Below are 17,326 nucleotides of genomic sequence, written 5' to 3'. Positions count from 1 at the left end.
GCTCAGGTTCACCAGGGGATCGGCGGTAAGTGTCGGGCGCGGAGTCAGCAACCCGGCGCCGCCGTGTATGCGGGGTTCCTAAGACTGCGGAAGAAACGGTGGAGGAGACGGCGGTAAACCCCGCACGAGTCCCCCACGTGCTGCCACGGTCTCAGCCACCGCGTTGCCCGTCTGGCACCGCCCGTAGCCGAGGGCCGGTGGGGCGTTCTCCCGGGTGGCGGTGCGCCCCCCCCCACCCGCCGAGGTGGGCCCCAGGATGGCGCGATCCTCACCCCCCAGCCCCCTGCCCGCCTGGCTGGGAGTAAGGTGAGTGCTCGGTCGGGAGTCGCCTCCTCTCCTGCTCTAGGTTCTGAGGATAGAGTGGCCCCAAAAGTCACTCGAGCGCCCTGAACGCTGACGTCAGCGCTGCTGCTCCCCGTATCAGTGGGGCGGGGAGGCCACCCGAGAAAGAACGGGACACAGGTCGCTTTGGGAACGCCCTGGGGTCTGTGAGGAGATGGCCTTCACTCCTGTCCAGGTGCGGAGATTCGCACAGTTCTCTCCTGGGGAGGAGGGTGAGCCCGCTTTCAGGGCCGCCCCTTAGGCGGTGCCCCCCACCCAGCCAGGAGGAACCCTGGTTCAGCCATCTTCCCTGTTTCCCTCTCCCATCCGAGTTCCTGCGGTGTGGGTGGTGCCCGTGGTTCAGAGGGGTGGGTTTCTGGTGGGTTTGTCTTCCTTCTCCTCCCGGCCCTCCAGTCCAGAATGGAGCCAGACTGAAGGCCCTCCTGGTCCCGGAGTAGTGCTTTCTGGACAGAAGTTTGCAGTGCTCTGGAGGGGACCGCACCTGGGTTCAAAAACCCGGTGGCCATCCCTGCCCCACAGGTGTGGCGTTTCTCGCTTTGACCTTTTTCTGACTGGCTGCCTGCAGGAGGATTTCAGGAGACTGACTGCATTATTTCACTAAATGCTAGAAACACTGGTTAGAAGTAGAAAAGGGTGGACCTTCAGCCTCTGTGATGTGGTATAAAGCCCACCCTTACCCACTCAAAATGACTCCCCAACTGTCATTTAAATTTCACCTCTTCAGTTTAATGTTTTAATCCCTATCACAATGATTATTTGCCAAGGCATGCAGATCACTCCAGTTGCTGAGAACGGGTTTGAAAAGGAGAGATGGAGAACCAGGAGGGGAAGTCCGGGAGCCACTGGGCGGCCCCTCCTGGGACGGATTCAGAATGAGGAAGCCGCTGTTACTTCTCAACACTGAACGCTTTGCCTGAGGCCTGTCATGGTTGAAGGGCCTCGTCTAGCGATTGTTAGAATACGTATTTTGTCAGTTGATTTGAGTAAATATGCCCGATCATTCATTAATAAAATTCATTTGTTTTCTGAGTTTGTTTTGTTGGAGTGCAGACTTTACTGCCTGGGAATCTTAAATCAAAACATTTTACCATATTGCCTGCATTTCAAGAGCCCTCTCCTTTTTTTGGGTTCCACATGTTAATTTTTTTTTTTTTTTTTTGAAATTTGGGTGTTTCTTATAGATGGAGTCAGAAGAAGTTTACCAGCCATTGTTTTTCCTTTCTTTTTTTCCTTCATTCCATTTCACGATGAATTGAACGTTTAAAACAAACAAGCAAACAAAAGACCCCTGGTCCTTCCCCACAGATGGTTTCAGACAGAGGTTCTCAGGGGAAGGGGGTATTTTGAAGATGTGTCCATTTGGGGCATCATTTGTCTAGGTTCCTCATAGAGTTACCGATATGTGACACCTACTAGGTGACATATATGGGGTGTTTCAATACATCTATGGGAGAGGATGTTATTAACCCTGTTTTATACCACGCATGTGTTGGTGTAATTGCTATACCACCACTAACACCCCGGACTAACATCCCCTGGACGTTTGATGTACCCCCAGGGCTCCAGGTCATCACACTGGCGCACCGTGATGGTGCCACCTCTTCCCCAGCCAGGGCAGCACTTCATTCAGAGAAGACCATTTAAAATGCTGCACTGAGGACCTACAATCGAGTTGAGAAGTGAAATACACAGAGTACAACAGTCAACATAAATGAAACCCTGGATTAAGAATTTACAGGATGAATTTCACTTAGCCTAGTTTTCTAGATTAACTGGTCCCTACCCACCCACCCCCTTTTTTTTTTTTCCATTTTGTCTATTAATATCCCATATAAATGAAAATGACTCTGGAAACCATGAGTCATCTTAGTAGAGCATTGACAACTTAGAAAGTCTTAGAATTTGTGATGCACTAATAGATTTAAAGTCTGCCCTGTAAACTTGGAATGTTGCAGTTAGAAGGAATCTTGGCGAACAAGGGTCTGTAGAGAGACATCTGTGTCTGGTGAATTCCTGTATTCAGTGGTGATACGTTCCACTGTCAGGAAGAAGAAAGGAATTAACTTTTTGATTACCTATTACATATCAGACATTATATTAGGTAGTTCATATTAATGATCTTACCTAATTTCTATTAAAATCCCCTAAGAAAACTCTCCTAGGCATTTTACAGATGAGGGAAACTGAGACTAGCTGTCAGAGTGCTTTGTAATCCATTTAACTTCTGTCCATTGATCTTAATTTGCTGTGTCCTCTGGAACGACATTTTAAAAATGTGGCCCCTCCTTTTTAAAAGCTTTGCACAAGGCTGACAACATTATTGAGGAACCTCTGTCAGGGTGACCTTGGACAAATGATTGAACATCTTAGCTGCCTTGGTCTCTGTGCCTGTGACATAGAGTTGAGGGGAAAACAGTGGTCTATGTAGTCAAGACACCAGCGACTCAATTCTGTGCAAAAAAGCAACTCTTGGGAAAAGGAAACCATAAGGCTTGGACTCAGGACTCTGTAAACGCTCTGATAGCTCATGGGCTATCAAGCGAAGAGGGTGTTATCTAATCATGAAAACCAGACTGAGGGTCACATTCCAGTTTTTATCTCCCTTTAAACTTGGCCACTGATTGTGTAACCTTGTGACAGCTTGTGCTCCCTGGTGCAAATGGAACCATGAATACCCATCCATGGGGAGAAGTGGAGGCAGGTGCTCCGGACCAGCACCTCTCCTGACAGCCCTTTCCTGGGTCCCTTTTGATTTTCTGGGGGGACCCATGCAAGCCACTTCTTTATCTGTGTTCCAGATTGCTCTTCACCCGTAACACCAGTTGACCATGAGGCAGTCCCAATCATGGAATCTAAGAAGTACTTTGGATTAAGGTAAAGGTAAACTCTGTGGCAATACTCTCCCAAGGGCAGACTTGTCATTCCCATCTTTTCTCTAGAGAGTAGCCTGCTGTCTTGACCAGCTCTGTGCCTGCACACACACCCAGCAGATCTAAAGAATGGCAGGTTCAGCAAGCAGGGTATGTGTGGCCACCCAGCACTGGGCAGGGGGAGGGGTCGGTTTGCTAAATAAAAGGATAGGTAATCCCAGCCATTATGCTCCCTTCCTTGACTAAGGGTAGTCAACACATAAACTGCATTAGTTGGGAATAAAGTCCTTGGTTCCACCAATGGCTGCTTTACAGTGTTTGCCATTTGACCTTTGTCCCGGTGATCCAGCATAACCTCCCATCCAGGTAATGGGTTTGGGCTCCCTGGGCTGCAGGATTTGACTAGAGGTCTGTGTCTGTTGGTTCCCAACTTTGTTCTGAGCTTTGAACACGCCAGAAGCATACAGATTAACTCTGGGAAATTTGGAATACCACTGTTATCTGACTATGGCTCATGACTGACTTCCTGACCTCTCACTTACCCGTCTATTTCAGACGTGATTAAATATTGCACATTAATTGTAGTAATTTCCCAACAAATAAAATTACTTTGGTTATTAGACTGGACCCAAAGTTCATATATTGCAGTTGAAATTGAACGTGAACTTTTACAGGAGGGCACTTATCAGCACCGTCATTACCATCCCTTTGTGTGACTTGCAGCTGATGTCCAGACCTGGCCTTGAGAATGCCGGTTACAGAGACTTCCCTGACGGTCCAGTGGTTAAGACTCCACGCTTCCACTGCAGGGGGCATGGGTTCGATCCCTGGTCGGGGAACTAAGATCCCGCATGCTGTGTGGTGTGGCCAAAGGAAAAAAAAAAGTGCTGAAAGGTGTACTTAAAAAAAAAGAATGCCAGTTATAGCTTTTCAACAAGATTCCAGAAAAAATATATTTACAATTCCTAGGGATTGGCCACATTTGGGGAGCAGAGCACCAGGTCCTGTCCTGGATTGGTAGGTGTGTACAGACTTGGACCTGCTGACCTCTGAGCCCCACTGAAGATGCACAAATATCATCCCGGTTCTCAGAGCGTCCCTCCCCACGAGGGCCCAGCCACACCCAGAGTTAAACCCATGCTCGGCCTTGCTAACCTCTATTCCCGTCCTTGTACCTTAGCACTTTATACCGTAATCAGTAAGTGCCCATTTGGTGCACAGACAGAGCCCGCAAGAGGCTCCGTTCAAGGGCTCTGGACGGACAGGCGGTAGGCTCTCAAGGACCTAGTGGTTTTTGACAACCCTCCTTATGCCATGTGGGTCAGAACAGCACTTTGTAAAATGTTCCTAAATATAACTCCTAAGAATTGCATGAGCTCTTGGGAGAGGATGGGGAGAGAGAGATTTTCCGACTAAAACGCCGTGCGTCAGCTCATTTCAGTTCATTGCAACACACGCTCCCAAGAGCATCACAGTGCCAGAGGCCTGGCTTGTTTTTCCTCTCCCGGCTCATTGTGGCTCTTTACCCTCTAGGTCAAAAAATACAGTGTAATTACAGGGTTCATTGTTCTTTGACCAGCCTGAGAGAACGTTTTCCTGCCATTGTAGCGTATTCACCCATGGTCCAGGACTTCCCAGCATCTGGTGGAGGTGGGTGCCCCAGCTTCTCCCAAAGCCCTGGCATGCAGTGCAGGGTTGGGGCGGTGCGGGCTCACAGCCAAGACTCCAGGGCACACACGCTGAGGCCGACGCATTGTCCGTGACTCTTGTGGTTAGAAGGCCAGGAGAGCAGCTCTTCGTAGCCGAGCTTCAAGGAGACCCTACATCTCCATAGGACAGCATCGCTGGTTCCAAATCTTTTGTTTATCTTTGCAAGTCTAAGAACGGATGCGTCTAGAGCATTGTGTCGTTTAATCACTCCTTCACCAGGGACTGATTTTTCAGCCTGTCTGGAGACTTGCTCTTTCTAGTGGGGGTGTTTTCTGGGGGTTCATTGCCTCTGCTCTTAGATGTTTGCTGTCCTGCCTGCTCTGTGTTGCCGGGAACTGCAGTGCCAGGATCTTTGGCCAACTGGTGTCTGGCCAGGTTTGGCCAGTGGGAGACAGTCGGGGAGACTGGGGTCTGGAGTGGAAGAGGAAGGACCCCAGGGATTTCGTCTTCCCTTGTTTTTCCTGGGGCAGCATCTTGCACAGTGTTTCTTTCCCCTGTGGCTCCCACTCCACCAGGCAGACCCTCCCTCCGCGGGCCCATCTTCTGCCAGGCAGCCCGGACTACGGCTCTGACCCTGAACATTTGAGCAGAAGTGCGGCAGCTGTGAGGGGCTGAACGAAGTGTGGAGCTGCGGAGGAGGCTGCTAGGGGGGGTCCGGAGGGCAGTGTGGCCAGAGGTGGCAAAAGGACGGGTGGGCTAGTGTTTGGGGACTTTTATCTGAGCGAGATGGGATAGTGTCAACTAGAAGAAGGACAAGATTGAGTTTGAGTTTTTAAGGATCAGCCTGGCCGTCATGTGTACAGGTTGTAAAGAGTGAAAGGAGGGACCCGGGCAGCCTAGTAAGGAGCTATCGCTGACATTCAAGCCAGAGACGACCGTGGGTCCGACCACGGGGGCAGCGGCAGGGTGGTGAGGAGTTGCTTCCAAATATATTCTGAAGACAGAATCCCCAGAATTTGCGGATAGATTGGATGTGGGGGCTGAGAGAAAAGAGTGCCCTGTGGCTCTGAAGTTTGGGGCCTGAGCAAGTGGAATGATCCCGTTTCCCGGGAGGGGCTGGGAAGTGGAGAGTCTCCTTTTGGCTGTAGTGAATCTGAGATGCCTGTAGGATAGCCAGACACCTGAGGGAAAATCCCAGAGCAACAGGGGAGACATCTGGCTGGAGATACGCATTTGGAAGTCATCGACCAAAGGCTGGCATTTCAAGCCATGAAACGGGAAGAGATTCAGGTACGAGTGTAGACAGCAAAGAGAAGGTGTCAGGACTGCACCAGGGGCCCCCCCGGGTAGGGGTTGGGGAGATAAGGAGGAGCCAGCAGAGGGTCCACGAAGGAGCAGCCGTGAATTAGGAAGACAGCCAGGAGAGGTGGATCCAGAGACCGCCAGACAGAGCGTCCGGGGAGGGAAGGGAGTAGTAGGTGCTCTGTGAGTGACAAGAGGGTTCAAGATGACCACGGGTGCACACTGCTATATTTAAAATGGATGACCAACAAGGACCTGCTGTCTAGCACCGGGGACTCTGCCCAACGTTCTGTAATAACCTAAATGGGAGAAGAATTTGAAAAAGAATAGATACACGTATATGTATAGCTGAATCACTTTGCTGTGCACCTGAAACTAACACGACATTGTAAATCAACTATGCTTAAATTTTTTTAAAAAGTTAAAAAAAAAAAAAAGATGACCATGGGCTTTGGTGACATGGAGCCCCCTGGCAGCGTTGACATGGGCGAGGAGTGGCCGGTGGCGCGGGTTCACAAGGGACAGGGCAGTGGATGTGGTACAAAGCAGACGGCTGTTCCCGGGAGCTTCGCTTACAGGGGAGCGGAGGAACGGGGCGGTGCAAGAGAGGAATGTGGGTCAGGAGAGGCCTGTCTCATTCTTAAGGAGGGGGACGTTACAGCATGTTCATCTGCCAGTGTCATGACCCCGTCACCGTCAGGGGAAGGAATCAAGGATGCAGAAAAGAGAAGGAGAAACTTCAGGAGCGAAATCCTGGGGCAGGCAGGAGGGGTGAGGCGTGCCAGTAGAGGACAGCCCATCGTGGGACAGGAGGGGCAGAGGGAGGACGTGGGCATGCGGGCAGGGAGTGGGGTCTTCCTGACCGCTTCAGGTGTCCTCAGGAATAGGAAATGATGCCACCAGCGGATGGAGGGAGAGGTGTGGGAGGTTTGAGGAGAGAGGAAAGGTGTGCAGCCTCCCGCGGGAGAGTGAGAGGGTGGCTCGTGCCGACGTTTCCCCCCACGAGTGGGAGAGCACCGTGTGTGGCTTCTAATTCGGGGACGCGTCTGGAGGATTGTGCGTATCTGCTGACAGGGAGCTGCGTCGTCCTTGGGAACGGCCGCATACTATCCCGTTGTATAAACGTTACGCGATTTGTCGTGATTATGATTTATTATTTATTACATTAGGTGTATTTGAGCTGTCCCCTCCTGATGAAAATTTAGGCCACTTCCAGGGCTGGAATGCTTACACGGACGTAATTTCACACGTTTGGCAGGGGTCTGAGGGCACGTGCTGAGATGGGAGCTGCTGGGGCAGAGCGTGCGTACCTGGTTCATTTCCATAGGCAGGAAATTGGTCCTTCTCAGAGGCTGATCGATCTTCGCTCCCACCGCCAGTATATGCCCACGCCTGTCTGCCCAGGCCCTCTCCAATATAGTATAGTTTCTAACTCTGTGATACTTTCCAATCTGTTAGGTGAAAATAGTGTCTCATTGGAGTTTTACTGTGCCTTTTTCGTGTTATGAATGAGGATGAACATGTCTTTGTGCATTCGTATTTCCTTCACAGTTCCCTTTCTGTGATTATCTGTCTGCGCTCTTTGCCCATTCTCCTGCCTTGTCTGTTTGTAGGAGCCCTTCATATATATTGAAAAAATTGGCCCCTTGTCAGTACTGTGGGTTGCAAACATTTCTTCCCAATCTATTTATTGATCTTTTGGCTTCGTTTATCTTGCCCTTTTTTCATGCAGGATTGTCTCCTTTTTGTATAGTTTGTTCTATTGATTTGTTTTTTTATGGCTACTAGGGTTTTCGGTCATATTTAGGGAAGGGAGGTGGGAGGAGCACGGCCTCTGGAGTCAGACCTGCCTCTGCCACTCCCTGGTGGAGTATCTGCAGGCAACTTTGTAGCCACCTCGAAATGCAGGCATTAGAATGCCTGGGAGAGTGTAAGCGCCCATGCATGGGAGATGCAAGAGGGGAAGGGAAAGAGCATCCTATTTCTTTTATGATAGAGCAAACTGGATAGTTTAAAGTACATGTTTGTATTTCCTTATAATCAAAATACTGTTCAATTTGTTCTTTATAGACAATAAAAAATATTTTACATAAATTGACTCCAGTATTGAAAAAGGGATGCTTTAGATTGAACCATTGTAGCTTCAGACTCAATCTTTTCCTAAATAAAAACGTTAAAGCCTCAAAAAAAAAAAAAAAAATGTTAGTTCCATTCTTTTCTCTGTGTCAGTCTCCAAAGCAGGCACATGGCAGTGGCACGGTCAGTGCTGTTTGCTTTCCTGAATTCCTCTGGAAAATTACAAAAAGTCCATAATCTCCTGGGCACACGCCCTGTAACCCTCTCAAGTCCATCTGGCCTGCACTCAGAGGTGACGTCCACCCCAGAGGAGAGCTCATTTCCCAGAAGCACTGTTCCGAAGTTGCCGTAGGTCCAGGGGCAGCCGAGGGGGTAGAGGCTGCCCCTCTGACTCAGTGTTCTGGTCCCGGCCCACCTGCTCAGCCAATCATAAGTACCCTCTTGGGGGAGTGGTCCTGGGCAGCCAATCAGAGCCCTTCCCTGGGATTCTAACTGGAGCTGACCCCGATTGAAGGACAGTAGCCTGAGAGATTGAACACAGCACTGAGAGAGAAGTAGGATGGGGAGAACATGGAAGCCTTGGTCCCCATTGTCCCTAAGACCAGTTCCTCCTCCCTCTCCCTGTGTCTTTTCTTAAGATACAGCTAGATTTCTGTCTCTTGTGAGGCAAGAGTCCTCACTGACAGACTTCTCACTTTTAATTAACTTAATCTTGTTGTATTTTTTTGGTCCCCCTGTAGGTTATTCTTTGTAGAACAAGGTAAGGAGAGGAAAAGAGAGGCAGGAAGGGAGGAGGGGAGCAAAGAAAGGCTGTGTAAGCAGCGTTTGTAACTAATACCAGTACCTGTTACTTAACTGTCACAGCACAACCTCTCTGCCCCTCGGCCACCCCTGACATGTTCCTCGTTGTGGTCAGGTAGCCCTGGCCCTCATGACCGGGGATCTCCCAGAGGGCCTGCAGCCCCAGGGTATATATCCCCAAGCCCATTCTGAGTATCTGCAGGAAGGCAAGTCTCGGCAGTTGTAACACTCCAAACAGTGCTTGTGGGTTCCCAGGGCCATTTTCAGAGGCTCAACTCAAGCAGAGGCATTGGGTATTCTTGTTACTATGGGGGTTCAGATGAGGATCTCTGATGGGTGTTTATGGAATTGGAGTGCGTAAATCTTCTATAGGAGGAGAAGTTTTCCCTTTGTAATTGGAGAAAGCCTGATTAAAGTATACTAATGACTGGGATTATTGATGTCCCTTAGTAATTTTTCAAGTTACCTGAGCAAGAAAAAAGTAGTGATTACAGAAGCTAAGACCCAGCACCATCAAGTGTATGCTGGTCATTTGCTTTGACAGGCATAATTCAGTTCTCTTTATTTTTGGTTAAACTTCTGTGGCACTGTAACCAGATACCTCCAGGCTAGGGGATGGACTGAGTAATGAGAAGAAAACAAGGTTGTTGGGCTGATAGAAATGGTCAGATTGCTAGTTCAGAGAATTTCTAAGATCTGATGCAAAAGAACCTACTTTCCTCTGGTTTACTCACATCCTCATTTTTTTTTTTTAATCCTAATATCCTTTTCTGTTTGTAAATTCAGATTCACAAAATGGCTGGTCCTAGGGCTACATGAGATCACAAAATACCCTGCCTTGTATTCCACCACTATTCCACTCTCCTTGAGAGCGAGGTAACAGACACAAATAATGGTATTATAATAGTCCATTGGGAAGCTCTATATTTAGTCTAATGATTTTCCCATGGCTCAGAATATTTTGGAACTATTTTTAAAATTAATTTAGGGCCAGTTTGTGAGGTGCAAAGAGCAAAAAGTCTCAATGACAGTAAACATGATGGCAGATTTGTGAAAGTACCAAGCAAAATCCTTAGCATATAGAAGAGGCACATAAAGAAGCCAGTGGGAATTTCTGCTGCAGGTCAAAGTGAAATTCCTTTATCACCGTCTCTGTCCGCATCTCACTAGCCTGTGAATTTTGCTCTCCCTGACCCTTACTAATGAAAAATGGGATCTGTCTCAGGCGGCACTACTAGCCCCCAGGGGTTACTCAGTTCATCTCTCTCTCTCTCCCTATCGTACAAAGAAACGGACAACTTCAGAGGCTCCTGTTTCCGTTGGGACCCTTGGGGAGGTGGATGCCAAGACGGGATTAGACACGCAAGAGGTGTAAGGGGGGAAATGCCTGTGAAGGATACAGGGGAACGAACAGGGGTGGGCGGGGAGAACCTCAGACCAGGTGTAGTTCTGACACCTGCGGACGAAGGGTGGGAAGGCAGGCTTGGGTGGGAAAAGCCTCAGACCACACGGTTCTGAGAAAGTCTGACCAGACCAGTTGGGGAGTCTACAAGCAAAAGTCAGCAGTCAGAGGAAAACTGACAAGCAGGGACGGGCAGCTCTAGAACCCCATATGTTCTGTCACTCCTTGGGATCAGCCCGGGGAAAGCGTGGCCTCGGGGCAAACGCAGTGGAGACCCCGAGGGGGGGTGTCTGGAGCTGTCCATCAAGGGTGCCTCTGGCCCAGGTCCTTTGGAAGGAGAGTTGGGTGTCACCTCCACGGCCACTGCATCCCGCCTTGTACCACACAAGCTCACCTATCCGTGCTTGTTTGGGGAGCAGCTCCCCCATGGTTCCTTGGGCCTCTCGTCTTAGGGGGATTAAGAAGAGGGAGGGTGGGATGACTGTAAGTCCCCCTTGCTGCAGCTGGTCTTGGGCCACAGTGGGTTCTTCTTTTGGGCTCTGTGACCATAAGCAGGCTGTGTGGGTTGAATTGTGTCCCCAGAGAGACATGTTGAAGCCCTGTCCCTCAGCTCAGGCCCTCATTTATGGGCTGTGCCACACCCCTTAGCAGTTAATGATAAACCACCTCGTTGGACTCACTTGTATATCGCACCTTGCTCCATAAAAAGATTTTAGGCAACTGCTGCTTCCTCTTGTTTGCCGAAAGGTTTATCTGTTGTATTTTTTCAAGACTGACTGAATTTTTTTGGAGTCAACCTCCAACTTCAGAGTCGAGCACACAGCAGGCCTCAACACGAGGTCTTTAGGGCCCACCTGGAATGGCAGCCAGACCTCCTGGGTGCAGGCCTCGTACAAAACCAGCTGTCTGGGACCCAACTGTGTCCATCTCCCAACTCTAGATGGACAGCAGCTTTGCCACGTTCTGTCGTGAATGCCAGGAGTCTCTCTGTCTTGAAGGCCTTGACCGTCTGTGATTTGACCAGCTGGACTAAAGCAAAATCTACAAGAAGACAGTCACTTGGGGATTTGAGCAGAATTTACACCCACCCAAGCCTCAAACTCCCCAAGTCCTTTAGCAGCTCTCAGCAGAAAAAAAAAAATTAGATTCCAGACCTTGCCACGTGAAAGTTAATGCACAGAAAAGAGACAGGGGGACCCATTCCACATGTAAATTTGCATCAAACGTTGCCGCAGCTGCATTTATACCCATAAGCTTCCATTTTAATGAGGGCACAATGTGGCTCATCTCCAGCTGAGGCCACAGAACTAGCGGTCCTCGTGCCACACCGTGAAACCTGGCAGGTCGCGGGGAGAGCTGGGCGTGCGGGGCCTCCCGGCCCAGCTGTGGCCTCATGGCGCCTGATGGCTGCACGGTGCCTCCCCGAGAACTCATCCCGACCTGTGACGTGTGAGCTGAGTGTGTAAGAATCATCCTTGCCACAGGATCCCGGGGCGTCAGAACCCGGGGGGACTCGGAGGCCCTCTGCCCTAATCACCCCTTTCCAGTGAGGAAGATGCTGAGCCCACGAGCCCCGGCCCTCTCCGCTGCCGGCCGGCCGTTGACACACTGCCTCGACCCCTCCCCGCAGCAAGCTGGGTCCTGGATTCGAGGCCCCCTCTCCACCCCGACCCTGCCGGCACCGTGGGCCGCCCCTGCCTCAGCTTCCTCGCCCGGACAGTGGGCGTGTGCCCCACCTGGCCCGTTATTCTGAGCCCCGAAGGAGGAAGTACATGTAACAGCAGTTTGTAAAACATGAAGCCCTCTCCTAATACGAGCATCTTATCATCACTGTTCGGTCCCACGCATCAGAGAAGCCCGTGGGAGGAAGGACCCACATTCTTGCACGAGAATGTCGCGCTTTGCTTCTTTGTGCTGCTGGAATGGACGTGTCAGGGGGGCCCATGGGCAGCAGCAAAGGCCCACGAGCTGACGGCGTGGGAGCAGGTAGGGGCTCAGCCCGGGGTCCCTGGGTCCCCCGCGACCCTCTGATCACAGAATCTGCGGCGGACACCGCATCCCGTCGCGTCGTGCCAGGCTGGCCTCTGCCTGTATGTCTTTGAGGCTCCTCACCGGGGACAGCCCTACGCTCCAGGTAGACCTGGAAGCTGGCTGGCAGGGCCCCTGATGCCTGACCTTCACCTTCTTCCTACCCTTCGGCAACAGGGTGGTCAGCACCCCTTTCCCATGAGGCCACTCCTTATTAGCCCAGGAATGGGGGGGGCCCCCAGCCGTCTCTGTTTCAGCATTAGTGGGCTTTGGGGGCAGAGAGTGAAAGCACCCGGGCTCTTGTGCTGTCACCAGTGACCACTTCCCAGCCCAGAGGAAGCTGTGTCTTAAAAGGGCTCCGAAAACGTGCCATTTTCTGAAACACAGAGAAAAAAAATCATTTCAGCTAGATGAAGATACGCCTGCAGAGTTGGGAGTGCTGTCTTCAAACAGGCGTGCTTGCTCGACCTCAGGGAGCCCAGAGTGAAGAACGCATGGCTCCCCGTGGGGTCCCTGGTCTGTCCCCCGTCAGGTTGTACAGTCACGTTTCTCATCCTTCTTTTAACGGCTGTGTTATATGTGTGCTTTTATTGTACGTGATCTGATGTTTTTCTTGTAAGTAGAAGAGGTACGAACCGTGCATTTTATTTATAACTTTGCAGTGACGATCAGAATGCCAGTAGTTAAATGGGGAGGGTTGTAGAGGAGAGAATACAGGCATACCTCGCTTTCTTGTGGTCTGGAACCCACCCTGCAATATCTCCGAGGTCTGCCCGGGCTGGGGAAACAGGCTGTATCTGCACCTTGCTTTTGCCATCTTCTTAGTTTCAGTGATCTCAGAGCTTATACCGTGACGAATGCTCATGAAGTAGTTAACTTTTCAGCCAAGGGCATTTATTGACCGAGTGATTTCCACGTGGCCAGCACATAACATGTTCTCTGAAGGACACGGAGAAGAAAGCACAGGCCCCACCATCCAAAGAGGAGATCAACCAAGCTCTTTGGATAGACTACAGCCGTCCGGAACTAATCGGCAGTTACAGCAGGAGCTAACATTTACGACGACGTTGTGCCTACAGGGGGACCAGACGCTTGCAGTGACCTCTCACCTCTAACACACTCCTCGGTGAAAGGTATTGTCACTATTTCACAGCAAAGAAATGAAGACTCCGGGAGATTAAATAAGATGGCCACACAGCACCAAGTGGCAGAGCCAGGACTTCAGTCGGGTCTGCTGGCCCCAAAGCAGGTGCCCAGACCGTGGCGCTGCAGGGAGAGGGTCACCAGGCTGAGTGGTCGCACTTTACTGACCACAAGCTTAAGAGGCCCTTAAAGGTGCTGCCTGGGACCACAGGACACTTCCCTGGTGCCTTCTCTCTCCCACTCCCCTGGGTGACGTTGCAAGCTCCCTTCACCCTCCTCAAGCCTCCAACACTCCCCTCCACCCTCACTCCCCCTGATAACCTCTCCCCTCTTTCTCCAAAAAAGGGACAATCAGAAGGGAACTCCCACCATGCTCCCCCCGGCGATGACACCACGGAGGCACACCAGGCCCACTCCCCCCGTGAAAGACACTCTCTTCTTTTCACCAGACGCCCCCTCCTCTACTCAAGCAATGACTCCCTCCCTTTCCCGCTCCGTCAACATTTCTTTCTGTAGTGCATTGTTTCTTAACCTTGGCTACAGGTTGCAATCACCTGACAAGCTTTTAAAAAAAGAACAAGGGGCCCCCAAGATTCTGACTTCATCGGCCTGGAGTCCTACCCAGGCATTGGGAGACCTGAAGCTCCTGGGAATATGCAGCCCCCACCAGGAACGTGCTTTCCTGGCCACTCTCACCACCGCCACCTTCCCACCAGGTCCCCCCTCCAGCTGCCCGCTTCTCTAACGCCCTTTCCAGCTAAGACCCTCCAAAAAGCTGTCTAGCCTTATTGTCCCTCCTTCTCCGCTGATTTTCCTCTTCAGACCCTCCTGCAATTGGCTTTGGAGCCAACACGGCCCTGAAGCTCTGGGCTGCTGAGTGGCTGAACCACCTCGGTCCCCAGCCTCATCTTACTCAGCCCCCGGCAGCACTGACTGCCCATCTCTCCCTCTTCCTCAAAGCACTTCCTTCCCCTGCTGACATCACGCTGTGGCTTGCCTTCTACCTCAATGGCTATTTCTCCTGGTCTCCGTGGCTGGTTCCTCCTGACCTACTCATGCTGGTGGCCCAAGGCTCCATCCTGGGACCTCCTCTCACTCCCTTGTGTGCTCATCCTGTCTTGTGGCTTTAGAAATCATCTGTTCCCTAATGAGTCCCGAGATGACGCCTCTGGTCTGGACCTCTTTCCGTGAACTCCAGACGCGCAGATCCAAACGCCTACCTGACATCTCCTCTGTGGGTCCCATAGACGCAGGTCTCAACACCCCCGAGCGTAAGTCCTGCTCTTCCTCCCCCTCCCAAAGCTGTTCTGCCTCACCGTCTTCCCTTCTCACCACAGCCTTGCCAGCCCTCCTGTTACTCAAGCCGGAAACCGAGCTGTCTTTGCCTGTTTTCTCCATACACACTTCCGATCCCATCAGCAAATCCAGGTGGTCCTACCGTCAGAGCACAGCCAGAACCTCCCCTTCTCACCACCTCCTTAGTGCCAGTCTGCTCCAAACTGAATCATCTGTCACCTGGTAACTGGTTTCTACTTCCACCCCCAGCCCCCGTGATCTATTCTCAAAACATCAGTTAGAGTGACCCTCTGCCAAAAACCCCCAAAGGCTCCAATCTCACACACAAAAAAGCCCATGGACCCACAGTGACCTACAAGGCCTCCATTCCTGTCTGGCCTCATCTCCCACCACTTATTCCCTCCTGACCTCGGTCCAGCTGGCTGTGCGCCCAGCTGTGCTCCAACAGGCCAGATACCCTTGTGCCTCAGGGCCTTTGCACTGGCTACTCTCTGCCTGCAATGTCCTTTTTCTTGAAATCCCAGTGATCTACTTTCCCCTTTCTTCCGGCTCTCCGCTCAAATGCACTCAGTGAGTGCCTCCTAGGCCACCTTTTTTACATTGAAATCCACTTTCTGGGCATTCCACATCTCCCTTATTTGCTCATTTTTCTCCTTGGCATATGTTCCCTTCCTAATACACCGCTTAGTTTACTTATATATTGTGTTTATTGTATGCAAACAGACGTTTGTTCTGTTCAGTGTCCAGAACCTAGTACAGTGCCTGGCACTTTGTAGATGGTCAATAAGTGTTTGTTGAATGAGTAAATGTGATACAGACCAAGAGCTCTGGGGGAAAAGGAAGGGAGGAAGAAGACCTGGGTTAGGTTCCACAAGTATTGTTACTAACTTTGGGTGCTGGGAGTGCTTCGTAAAAACTGGAGCTGGGCCTTGAAGGAAGGGTAATAATAATAATGATAATAATATTATCATTAATGATAATAATAATAGTATGGTTGGGATAAACGATAAGACTTGTGAAATCGTAGGAACTGTTTTTTCAGAGCTCTACTCTCAGGTAGAGTGAGGACAGACCCTGGAGAAGCCAGGCCTGAGGTAGCGGCAGGAAGTCGGGAGGTGAAGCGGGAATATCAGTGACTGGGATTTGAAATTGAGCCAAGGGGCAGGGGCACGGGCTCCTGGGATGTAAATCGTTAGGCCCCCGTCATAAGCCACCTTTGGTAGCAAATTATCCCCATTTCTTCCCTTGGCCCCAGCAGAGAGGATAGAGAGATTTACCCTGGGGGTTCTGACTCTTGTCAGCCTGAAGTGGTTTCTCATGTGTGGACCTGTCTTGAAGGGAAATGTTTTGTGGGGGAAGAAACAAAAGATGTGCAGATCGATGGTCAGTGCCTGGGCGGTTACTCCCACTCCCTGTAGCGCCATGGTCATGATGCATCGCCATGACAACCGCTCCTTCCAGGCTAAGCCGAGTTTAAGTCAGTTGGATGCAGGCCTGCTGTATGCACTTTTCAACCTCAGCCTGAAATGTTGAAACCGCAGGTTTTGGTGTCCTGATCCCAAGTAGAAAGCCACAGCACCCCCTTCAGGAACGGGAGGGCATGGGGGTGTATTCCCACCCTTGCTCAAAAATCTAAATACAGCTTGGATTGCCTCACTTCATCCCTTGCTTCCACCCTCCTGTCTACTCTCCGTACTCTCGCACGTCCACACCACTTGCTTTTGCCAAATTCGCTTACTCATAATTCTCAAAATGCAACAGGGAGTACTGTGTGTAGGCAAAAAAACAGGAAGGAAACCACATGGAATGTTCTGGAAACTGCAACAAGTTTGGTTTGGCCTGGAGCACATGGAGACCTCAGGGTGCAGGTTGTGGAGGAAGGACTTTGGGTCCTGCAGACACTCCTAATGTAGCTGTCCCTCCCACCGGCTGAGGTTTGGGGCAAGTTTCTTAACCATCTAAGCTTGCTTTCCTCATCTGTACATAGAGGCAATAAATAAATAAATAAATAAATCCGTTCTGAGAACCAAGGAAGCTCGAGTGTGTGCAAGTGTCTTGCACAGAAGCAAACAGCGGGTGCTCCAAACACAGTGGACGGGGAGGGGGGCTCCTTGGGTTCCATACCGAGGCATTGGGTTTTGTCTGGGGGTGAGGAGTCAGAGAGATCTGAAGCCGGGGAAGAGCTGGTGCTGCTAGTAATCCCATTTTACAGGCGACAAAACTAAGGCACAGAGAGGTTAAGTAATTTGCCGAAGGCTACACAGTTAGTAGGTGGCAGAGCTGGATTTAAACCCAAGCTCTTACCCACTATAGTGGTTATTTTTCCTCCAGCTGAACAGAGAGGAAGAGGAATGGCCTGCAAAGGCAATGTCAGGGACCGTGGAAAAGAATTGATTGGCATCCAAAGAAAAACTGG

This window comes from Balaenoptera acutorostrata, chromosome 7 (genome assembly GCF_949987535.1).
Source record: "Balaenoptera acutorostrata chromosome 7, mBalAcu1.1, whole genome shotgun sequence".
Classification (NCBI taxonomy): domain Eukaryota; kingdom Metazoa; phylum Chordata; class Mammalia; order Artiodactyla; family Balaenopteridae; genus Balaenoptera; species Balaenoptera acutorostrata.
This window is presented reverse-complemented; position numbering follows the sequence as displayed.